Raw genomic sequence first — 12,253 nt, 5'->3', positions numbered from 1 at the left:
TCAGGAGTTTCCATATCTCTCTTAGCTCCTGGGGGCTGGAGGCTGCAACCTGTTCAGAAATATCACGTGTGTTTCAGAAGGAAAGTTAAAAGAAATAACATTCCACGTAAGAAGTTACATGAACTCAAGCTTGCACCGGTTATCACAGAGGGAGCCTTCTTTGATATTTGATAGTTCTGTATCAACCCACAAATGATTTGCTGATCACAAATGGGGATGTGTATCTTTACAAAGGAGGGATAAAGTTGTCACCACCTGAACACCCTGATCAGTGTTCATCTCACTAAAAGTGAGAGGATGAGACCTTGTGTCTCCAAAGTCATGCGTTATGAATACACTACATCATTATCAAGTATTCTTACCAAAAAGTTTGAACCCAAATTTAATCAAGACTTTAGATGTAACTTAGGGGTTTATGGGAAATACAAGGGATAGAAGAGCTGGTTAAACAATACCATGAAGAAGCCAGCAGAGAAATCCAGAATGTGGAACCTTCTACAATATACCTGATCCACCTTTTCAACAAGTCAACGGCATGGGGAAAAAATGACACGTGTGTGTTAATGGTAGACAAACTGTCAAAGATAATAAGAGCCTAAGGTTACAGAGCAAATCAATGCAATGTATGGAACATATTTGGATCCTGACTAAAACAAACCAACTGTAACCAAACTTTGAGGTGATGCTTGGGGGAAATTAGAATATTAGATGATATTAAGGAATTATTGTTACATTTTCTTAAGTGTGAAATTAGCATAGTTGTTAGGTAAAAAACTGACTTTAATGTTTAGAAAGGTATGCTGAACTATTTAGGGATTAAATAGCCTTTAAAATACTTCAACAGGTTTTTGTGTGGACATAGTATCAATAAATTCCCATCATGATTAAGTCAGTTTGCACTGAGTTTTCTTAACAGTATGTTTGTGTTATCTACTGGAAAGGGAAAAACTGAAGATTCAGGAGAGAGAGACGAGAGGGGAGAATTTCTGGAATAATGTGCCTGAGCAGGTGAGAAGAATTATGATCTAGTGCAGGGCTAGCTACTCAGAGGGACCCATGGACCCACGCCAGCCTACGAAGTGTTTGTTACTGATCCCTAACAAGATAAGTACAGAAGTTGAGAGCACGCTTTTTGAAACTTTTATAATAATTTGACAGAGTAATGTTATGGCCATTGAATCTAATAATTAAGAAGTAGGGCTTATTTAAAAATGAAATGAAATGAAAAAAATTTCCTGTTACTTATAACAGTAAGATTCATAACGGACGTGGTATTTATTATTTTACCATCACTGTTTCTAGGGTCTTAACCTGGGTCCTCAGATGCACTTCAGGAGGTCTGTGAAGCCCTTGCAACTGTATGCCAAATGGAATTGCACACAAATACACACACACAAACACATTCACACATATGTCATACATGTGTTGCACACGTCTGTCAATAGCTTTCATCAGACTCTTGTAGAGGTCCACGACCTAAAAAATGTTGAAGGACCCTTGCCCCAGCGTTGCCTTGGAGTAATTCTCCCCACTCTGCTTAGAGTTGCCTGTAAGCAAACTTTTTTTTCCAGATTTCCAGATTTTAAACTTTTCAAATGCTAATTCCTAGCTCTACATATGTGTGTGGCCCCATCACCTACAGTCATTAAAGTACAAATGTCTTTGGTTGTTCTTCTCATCACTCTGTCAAAAGGGAGCCCTGAAAATGAACATCATAAGGAGACCAAGCTTCCCCATGACAGACGAGCTCCCTCACAGCCCAGTCAGGTGAAGGCAGGGCCATGGGGAGCCTTCTAAAGCCTCAGGCACCCAGCACTGGTTCTTGCTCATCTCAGTTCCACCAGGTCGACAGGCTCCATTTGAACAATACTTTTTGGCTTAGCAACTCACCACACGATTAACTGTTTAAACAAATTCCAGAAAGCACATCAATTATTACTAATGAATTCCAAATCAAATCATCCAGAACTACAAAGGGCCGCCAGATGTTCCAGGCAAGGAGAAAAGAGGGGGTGGGAGGCGTGGGGAGAGGGCGGATTCTTTCCCACCGCTCTATTAACTTGGATCTGAGAGCTATAATTTATCAGGCACCCAACATAAAGAGGCATCACACACATTTAAAAATATTTCTTGGAGATTGTTCTGATATTAACTTTATTTAGAATATTACTTTATATTCATATCACATCTAGCAAAAACTTTTCAGACCTCTTTTACATATATATCTCATTTTATCCTTACAGCATTTGAGGGAGGAAGCAAAAGCTGTGCCTATTTCCCATTTTTCCAGATGAGTAAATTAAGGCAAAGTGAAACACATAGGGTTTTTTTTTTCTTTTTTTTTATAGTAAGACTATGTTTAGAAACCAGATGTTCTGAAATTATTGTTGGACACTGCCACTTCCAAACTGCCAGTGAGCTAATAGACATAAAAACTTTCCAAGGAATAAAGTCACAAGGGCCCATAGGAAAGGCGCACAGTGGGTTTTAAGGCGTGTATCTGAATGAGATCTGACCAGAGCGAGGAAACAAATCTGCAGTGGTTTGAAGGGGGAAAGTGGGATGGCCACAAGCAGTTGAAGGTCCCCAGTGGCTGGGGCCCCTGGTTGGGGCACAAGGAGCAGAGGATCTTTAGGCACCAAGATAGCATCAGCAAAGATGTGGGAAAGTTTTTCCATCATGGACTAGTGTCAGCTCATCAGCGGTGAAGGGCAGCAGAGCTGGTCCCTCTCTGAGCAGCTCAACTTTCCCTGGAAGCTGGTTCCATTATCAAGACAACTTAAAGACTCCGGCTGGACTCATGTCTAAACCAAAACCCCTTCAAATGGCTGTGAGATCAGTGCTATGTAAAATATGGATGACTTACAAGGTAATTAATACACTTGGAAATGAGAAACAGGGAATCATGGCATTTGAGACCAGGAAGGACCTGAAATCATGGTTCAACTCATTCATCTCTCAGGTGAGGGAACTGGGGCGCAGAGAGGATAAGGGGTTATCCAAGAGTACACACCTTCTTTTTGATATCAAGGTGATCGTATGTCAATGAATTGTTTTATTCTGCTTAGTCTCATTTTTATGCTCATTTTAAATATTCACATATCTCCAATGGGCTTTAAATATGTAAAACTTGTGGTCTCAAATGTTGGAATGAATAAGAATTAAGTGTTGGTTTTTGTCTCTTCTGCTACATATTTGTTCAAACAATCAAATTTTCTTTAAAGGTAGATTTCTAATTTTTTTTTTTTTTTTTGCAATAACACATGTTAAATATCTCAAAAAGGGTCCAAAGTTATAGCCTCATGTGGAGAAAAGTCTCAGTGGGTACACTTTTGTTTCTGCTGGGTAGGGACCGCTGAATAAGGCTGAATTTTTTTCTGAGTGCATTTTATGTGGCATTCCTTCTCTACAATGCATTTGATTTATAAACTCTAAAAATAAGACATACTTTAGAGAAAGACGTGGGCTTGGTCAGAGTGAAAGTAATGGAATATACAATCTCTTGCAATCACTAACATTCCAAAATCATTTTCCAGGGTGATTATCAAGCCAAGAACTACAAAAACCATTTTCTTTAATTTGCACTGTATGAATCAATGCAAAAAAAAGAAAAGCCCTACTTACTGACTCAAGGACATATTTGTTCGGTTTTTAACTCCAAGATCGGCTTTCTAACCATAAACTTTTTTTAGAAGCAATGAGGTGATGGTACAGTTAGAACAGCACCATGTTTCTTTCTCTTCTCCCTCTCCTCTTCTTTATTGGATTTCAAATGAACTTTTATTTTAAAGTTATAATACCTAAACATGCACATTAAAAAGTTTAAGTTTTTAACATTTAGGTTATAATTTTGAATTTTAAAAGTTAAAAAAAAGGAAACACATCAAAATGCAGAGAAAACTGGGTATCTCCATCAAGTTCTCTTCTGACAAATACGACTCTCTTTGTCTCTATTGGCGCCAATGGCCAACTGCCATGCTTGAAGTAACCAAAACCTGATGTTTCTGTAGAGTAATGGCTTTGAAGGATTGTGCCAACACTCTTGAGAAACAGAAGTGCTGAGTGAAAGCACGAACCAGGCCTCCTGAATCATCAAAACCTTGTGTTTGAGGCCTGCTTTCCAATAGAGTAGTCAATTAACAAACATTTATTGAGTGTCAGCCGTGTGCAGGAGCTGGACTTAAAAGATGAGAAAGACAGAGTCCCTGCCTTACAGGAGGTCCCAGTCCCAGAAAGAAGACAGCTAAAGGGACAGTATGGCCTCACATTGTAACATGCACCAAAACGAAGAAATAATAGTAATAACAGCTAACTTTTATGAAACGCTTGCTGAGGGCATGGCATGGGCCTGGTAATGTACGTAGTGCTGAGAGAGCGTGGAGACGGGATAGGAGTAGTTAGGAAGACAGAACACTTTGCTATATATGAAAACAAATGTGGGCTGCCCACCAACCTCCAAAAAAAGAAAAAGAAAAAGAAAAAAATGAGTGACATATGAAAGAAGAAAGATTGCAGTGTGGTACAGGAGAATGGGCTAAAGTCAGATTGATTTAGTGCCACTTTATTTTCATTACCTCATAAAATCTAAAACAACAGATATTTCTGAGCCTTAGTCAGTTTCACCCTCACTCAGGCAAAGACTTGAGGGTCTGGAATGGACCAAAATGTCGTTGGTTAAACAAATTGCTGAGAGTTTAATGCTCTTTTTTCTCCACTGAAAAATGTTCCAAATCAAAATGGCGCTGGCGTCACAGTGGATGTTGAAACAGTCTCATAAAAACACACGGCTTTCGAGTCTACAGAACTGGGTGAGCCAGTTCTGTAGTTCTGTAGGCTAAGCCCCCTGAGAGACTGGCTGTGTGACCCTGGATAACTTTTCTGATCGAGTCTCAGTTTCTTCCTCTATGAAACTGACCTGAGAATACCTAACTTGCCGGGCTGCTATAGAGATGAAATGAGAGATTAATAAAGTATGGTACCCAACACATGATACTCAAGATTGGAGCTATTACTATTGTCATTATTCAGTCACTCTCTAGCCTCCAGATGAAGCCAGGCCAACACTTTGACACCTGGGACCCAGACTTGGATTCCTGAATTCTGTGTGTGTGTGCGTGTGTGTGTGTGTGTGTGTGTGTGTGTGTGTGTGTGTGTTTGTCTCCTGGGCATGGAGCACAAAAGAAGTAAAACAATGGATCAGTCTATACTGATCTGAGTTTCTCAACCTTGGCACTATTGGCATTTTGGCCTGGGTGATTCTTTGTCTTGGGGGCTGTCCTGAGCATTGTAGGGTAGTTAGCAGCACCCCTGTCCTCTACCCACTAGATGCCGGTAACACCCCCGCTCCAGTTGTGACAACCAAAAATGTCTCCAGATATTGCCAAATGTCCCCTTGGGGGGTAAAATCGCCCACGGTTGAGAACCTCTGCTCTACATATTGGTCTTTTACTCCTCTTGTTGCCAACCAAATAAATGATGGAGATGAGAACCTCAAGATGGGAGATGGGAATGAAAACTGTCTGAGCCTGTGTGAATCAACGTTGTATTAAGGTTTCCAACATCTGCCGAGTCAAAACAAAAACCTGCTTCAAAGGACAGACCTTGCCAATGTTATCTGCAGCCTTTCACTCAACGCTCTTAGCAGCACAACGCTCCTGGTTTTTTGAGGCCATAATGCTGCTTCTAGAACAATCTCACTCTCCAGATTTCTGACCTGGCCACAACTCTCTTTCCTCCTCATGAGTCAGCTCCCTGCACTGCATTTGTGCACAGTGACTTTGTGACGTTCTCAGCCCGTTCACCTCATTGAACTCTTTCTCTCTTTTTTCCCAAGCAGACACACTCTTGACCTCTCTCTTGTTCCTTAGGATGTCTCTGTTCTCCGCCCTCCACTCCAGCTGAAAGAGCCTCCCACATCCTTCCTGTCCGATCACCCCCGTCTCTTCCTTACAGAACATTTTCCAAACCCGACTCCACGGGGACATCTTTCCTAACTCTCTGTCTAGCAATCTCTCTTCCCTCCAGCAACTTTCCCATGACCATATCTATCCACCCCTAGATGAACAGATTCTGAAAAGAGCATCATTTGATAACATGCCTAGTGGAGTAACAAGCAATTTCGTTAAATGCAAGGAAACATTCGCCACTCTCTGCCCCTTTTCTGAGCTGCATTTGCACAGCAGTTGTGGTGAATTTCAGTTAATCAGTTGTTTCTGATTATCTTGGTCAAACATCCGCTTGTTCTAGGTCTACTGATGTTTCAAAAATTAATGTCTACGCATTAGATGATTGGCTATTTACAAAGTCCGTTTAATATCAGACGTGAACCACAGAATCAAGCCCGTGCCCTCAGGCAATTTGTTCTCAACCTGTTCTTTGCCAATTTTGCTCTCTGCTTTGCTCCAAATCAACTTTGTTTTCCAAACTCCTCCCTTGTGTCTGGCATTTTGCTCTCCAGGTTTTCACAGTTTCTTATAGATCTCAATTCTTGCTATAAAGTTATAAGTAATTTATAATGAGGGGAAAAAACTTAAAAGAAAGGGATAGAAAGTAAATAAAGGGATGAAAGTGGGTGGGGAATTGAAGGCTTTGGGGGAATAGTGTGTATGTCATGTTCATGACTCACTTATATTAAAACATAATGTTTTTAGGTTTATTAATGCATTTCATTAAGCCAATAACATCAACAAAGACTACTTAGCATACTTTCAGGAAGAAGTTTGGGCACATCCTGTGCTTAATGGATCCAGTTATAAAAAAATCTTACTCAGTGTGATTAGCCTGGCTTTTTCTTCTGTGTTAAAATACAGAACAGACCATTGAGATTTTTTTCTTTTTAATTCCCTAGTGAACAAATTCTTGGATCCTGGTTTTCATTAGGGTTACACCTGATGTGTCTTTGAGCCATCCAGCAAGTTCAATCCCTCTTCATGATGAAAAGGGAACGAACAGTCCACAGGTTCTCTTTATTGGGTTCCTGGTCTTAGCACTCCTAAAACTGCACTCCTGGTCCTCATATGTCCTCCATCACTGATTCCATTCATTAGTGGAAATTCATAGTTTTTCACCGAAATTTGTCCATTTTACCCCTAAGGGTGCTTATTTTTGTCAACACCTTTTCTATTTGCATAGGTAAAATTTTAAGACTCTCACAAGCTTGCTTCTTTCTTGAGAAAGTTTAGTTCTGCGCATAGCAGATCATCTTCCTGTCCCAATAACATTATAGACCTCGAGTGTAAACTGAACTGAAAACCACCTTTTAGAGACTATTAACAGGGCAACACTTTGAGCTGAAGACTACCTCAATCCAATCTTATTTTATCACTACTGGTGCCTACCTGAACTGGGTTTAAAATCCTGGCCCCACCACTTTCTATCCGTGTGATTTGGAGCAAGTTACTTAATGCCTTTGTGTCTTGGTTTGTTCCTCTATGAAATGTATTTCACAGGGTTATCATGACAATTAGATGAGTTAATACACATGAAAGCACTTAAAGCAGTGTCTAGCACATAGTAAGGACTCAATAAACGTTAGCTCAGTTATTATCTGGGATTGTGATCAGAGAAGAGCATCTCTTGAAATAGTGTCAAGGTGAGAGATATTATGAGTCAGGATGCTGACCCTCATTACCCCCAAAAAGTTAGAAAATACCAACTATGAATGTTTTGTGAAGCAATTAACATCTCTTTCTAAAGTGAATTACTTACAAACAACCCGATTAAAATATGGGCAAAGAACTTAAATAGACATTTCTCCAAAGAAGATCTACAGATGGCCAACATACACACGAAAAGATGTTCAAAATCATTAGTTGTTACGGAAATGCAAGTCACAACCACAATGAAATAAGACTTCACATTCACCTGATGGCTCTAACAAAAAAAAATAAGAAAATAATAAGAGTTAATGAGGATATGGAGAACTTAAGATGTGGTGGGGATGTAAAATGGTGCAGCCCCTGTGAAGAAAAGTTTGTCAGTTCCTCAGAAGTTAAACATAGAATTACCATATGACTCTATAATTCCACTCCTAGGTATATACCCAAAAGAATTGCAAATAGGTATTCAAACAAATACACATACACCCATGTTCAAAGCAGTGCTATTCACAATAGCCAGAAGGTAGAAACAAAACAAATATTCATCAACAGATGAATGGATAAACAAAATGTGGTATATCCATACAATGGACTATTATTCAGCCATTAAAAAGGAATGAAGTACCGATACATACTACAACCTGGATGACCCTCAAAAACATTAAGCTAAGTGAAAGAAGCCAGACACGAAAAGTCACATATTGTATGATTCCATTTAAATGAAAGAATCAGAATAGTTAAATCCGGAGAAACAGAACACAGATTTGTGGTTGCTGGGGGCTGGGGGGAGGAAGAATTAGGAGTAATTGCTTAATAGGTACAGGGTCTCCTTCTGGAGTTATGAAAATGTTTTGGAACTAGACAGAGGTGGTGGTTGTACAATATTGTGAATGTACTAAGTATCACTGTTGACTAACTTTTATCACCCCACTACAGCTTCAAATCTCTGGTGGTAACTAAATATTGTTCTTTTTCTTCATTATCTATCCAGCTCAATGAAACCAAATTGCATTGAGCCTGGCTTTGATGCCAGTTGACTGAATTGTTCACATTAAAATGGTTAATTTTACGTGAATTTCACCTCAATTAAAAAAAAGCTGAAGTGAATTACTCACTTGCCAGTGAGGGAGATTTTTCAGAGTATTTAATACTTCATTGAAATGGAAGGTATATTTTCTTTTCTACTGTATTTCAGTAAACCTAAGGAAATTTTGCAGAAATACTTTCTTTGAAAAGCAAAAATCCGAAACAGAACGCCATGAACTCTGGGCTTTAAATTGCTTTGCAGAGGAAAACTGCCTTCTCTCGCCTTGGTGGAGCCGTGCTGTGAGCACGTGGCCCGTCTTGCTGTCAGAGCTGTCACAGCATCGACAGCCTGGGCTGATGTAGCTGACAGGGCAAGTGGGTGTGCCCTGTGACCTAGTAACACATAGGTCATGAAACAGCTTGCTTGGTGAGAGAGGGAAACCTAACCGGATAGTTAGGTTACTAACTTTCCTTTGGTGAAAAGAAAATCATTGGTCTCTTGTTAGAATATTCCAACATGCTCTTAAGGTACACGTTATAATAGACACCTCGAGTGCTTTAACCCAGAGGGGCACCTGGTGGGGGGGAATCTAAAGCACCACAGTTGGGCAGAGACTGGGACTTTCTGAGAGTGGGACTTTCCACTCACTTCCTCATGCCCCTGGCTGCAGCCACCCTTACTGGAATAGAACCGGTTTCAGAACAATTGTTTAGCTAATCCAAATGCCCCTTTGACTGCCAAAATAGAACCTACAAAAGCCTAGTGAGATCTGTGTTTTAACCGTATAAAGCCTTCCACTGTCCACGGGCCACAGAATATTTTCTGCTACGTCCCATCTCCAACTCATGCATCAGTTCAGTTTAGCTGCCCTTGTCCAGTGTTACTCCATGAGGCTTCCAGCTTCCTATCTCTGTCTTTGTTTGGTTATTGTCCAGCTTTTATTACTCCACTAAAGCCCAAACACTCCAGTGGTGACTAAATGTTCTTTTCTTCATTATCTGTCCAGCTCAGTGAAACCAAATTGCATTGAGTCTGGCTTTGATGCCAGTTGGCTGGCTTCTTTCCAGATGTTCATTATTGGAGAACTTGTCTTACTATTTGATATTAATTACTCTGTGTGGGCTTCAGTGGAAAAAATAGTCCAGAAATGGAATGTGACATTAAAAAACAGGTCCAAATTCAGAATATCCCTCCCACCAGATGGGGGTGCGCTGAGCTCTTTAACCCTGGGAGGAATGACGCCATTCCCATGAGTGACTTTAGAAGACTTAAGGCCTTGGGACAACTAAGGAAAAATGGGAAGAGCAAAGAGGAGGATCAAGGAGAGTGGATGGGTGTGAAGGACGCAGGAAGGCAGGGCAATAAAGGGGCAGTGATTCCTGGAGCATCGCCCCTAACCGTCCTTCATATTAACATGAGCCAAAACCGGTCACTGTTCATGTATTTGCTACTAGGAGGCATAACGGAAAGACCATGAGCTTGGGAATCAGAACAGTGTGGCTTTTCATTCAAGCTCTATCAGTTGCTTGTATACAGGCAGGCTATCTAACCCCTTTCCTCATTGGTAAAGTGAGGATAAAATTGACCACAGTATATCTTGATTGTGGGGCATGTTTCAGTTAACGTAGGCAAGGTTCTCACCACACAGGAAGTAATCAATAACCGATACCTGTTACCATAATGATCGTAGTAGCCGCTGTTTGTGAAGCCCTTTACCTCTTCTCCACTTCTTTTTGGATAACTTTACAGAAAAGGAGCCTAGCTGAGGTGCTTGAGATGACCTCCTTATTTCATTCTGAGCTAAGCAAGTATACTTAAAACAAATGTCTGTTTTTTGTTTGTTTGGTTTTTGTTTGTTTTGCACTAGACTCAGGCTGAGTTCTGAGATGCTTGGCTGGAAAAGAGGGAAGGGATTGAACTGACCCTCAGAAAGTCACTGTGGAGCCAAGAGACCACAGAGGAAACTGGGCAGCTGGCGGATGCCAAGGAAGGTGCCATGGGCAGAAACAAGAGCTAACAGGACAGAGGAGTGGGACAGACCTGGGTAGCGGTCTTCAAGCTGGAACACTCTACTGGAAAGACTCAGCTTTGCACCTGGATGTTTCTTCCCTGTGAGTCTCCTTTACTACTCACACAGAACACTTCATTTCTGGCCTTCGGTCAGCAAATGGAGGTTTTTCCCCACAATAACAAGCAAGTCTCTGTGACACCAGCTGGATGTCCTACAATTTAACTCAATTCTCACACCATCTACCCGGAGACAGCGTCAGATTCCACAGGGTAAGGGTTCAGTCTCATACGTCTGCCCCACCCCCACCCCTACACACATACACCTCAGACGCCTTGTCACCTGTGCTTCTCACCAACCAGCCATAGACTGGAGGTTCCAATGACCTGCTCTTTGAGTTTGATTAATTTGCTAGAGCAGCTCACAGAACTTAGGAAGACAGTTTACTTACCTTCAGCAGTGCATTATAAAAGGATATGATAAAGGACTCAGATGAACATTCATATGGAGGAGATGCACAGGGTGAGGTCTGTGGGGAGGGGCGCAGAGCTTCCATGCCCTGTCCTGGCGCACCGCTCTCCCAGCACCTTCACATGTTCACCAACCCAGAAGCTCTCCGAACCCTGTACTTTTGGGATTTTATGGAGGCTTCGTCACATAGGCATGGTGGATCATTAACTCCATTTTCAGCCCTTCTCTCTTCTCAAGAGAATAGGGATCAGGGCTGAAAATTCCAAGCTTCTAATCATGGCTTGGTCTTTCCAGTGACTAGCCCTCATCCAGCAGCCAGACAGGAGCCCCCCAGAGTCACCTCGTTAGAACAAAGGACACTCCTATCAGTAGTGTAACTAGGAAATTACAAGGGTTTCAGGAGCTCTGTGCCAGGAACAGGAGGCAGAGACCAATATATATTTTCCATTATCTCACAAACACATTACCCTGGGGTACACAAGATCTTTCCAAGTGGTGTGCAGCTCACAGATAGCTTTAAGAGAATCAAATTCAACCAACATCCATATATATACTCAATATGTTTTTGCCCAGCAAGGCACCTGTAGGCCGGAAGATGTTCATTTTCCACTTCTCCTTTCATAAATACCCCTCTTCCATTTTGTAAAAGAAAGATATCATCCATCTCTAATCTTACTATGCTGCATTGTCCTGGGTCTGACAAAACTCTGTGGTCCCCCTAACAAAGGGACAATGTGACAGATTGTATTGGTGTTGGTGTGGATAAAGTGAGTGATTCTAATGATCAGGTAACACATATTTTTCCAATTCAGGTGGTTTCCAAATATTTACTTTCAACAAAATTGAAGGATGACCTTTTTGATTTGCATCTTGATCATTAAAAATAATTGTTGACGGCAGAATACTCTAATGGAGTTCAAAGAGTTGAGGGACTTTGCTATAACAAAACATCTTCCATTTTCATATACTTATTTATGTGAACAATTTTCTCAGTGCTCATATAAAAAAAGCAATAAAATGTATACTAACTCTATCTCATTATAGCAATAAGTATATTTATTCATGGCTACATGAATGAATTTTTTAAAACCCCAGCTAACTCAGTAAGAGATATATTTCAGAACTATCCCTTCTTCCCGCCAAATAACC

This window comes from Diceros bicornis, chromosome 33, assembly GCF_020826845.1.
Source record: "Diceros bicornis minor isolate mBicDic1 chromosome 33, mDicBic1.mat.cur, whole genome shotgun sequence".
Lineage (NCBI taxonomy): Eukaryota > Metazoa > Chordata > Mammalia > Perissodactyla > Rhinocerotidae > Diceros > Diceros bicornis.
Note: the sequence above shows the minus strand (reverse complement) of the source record.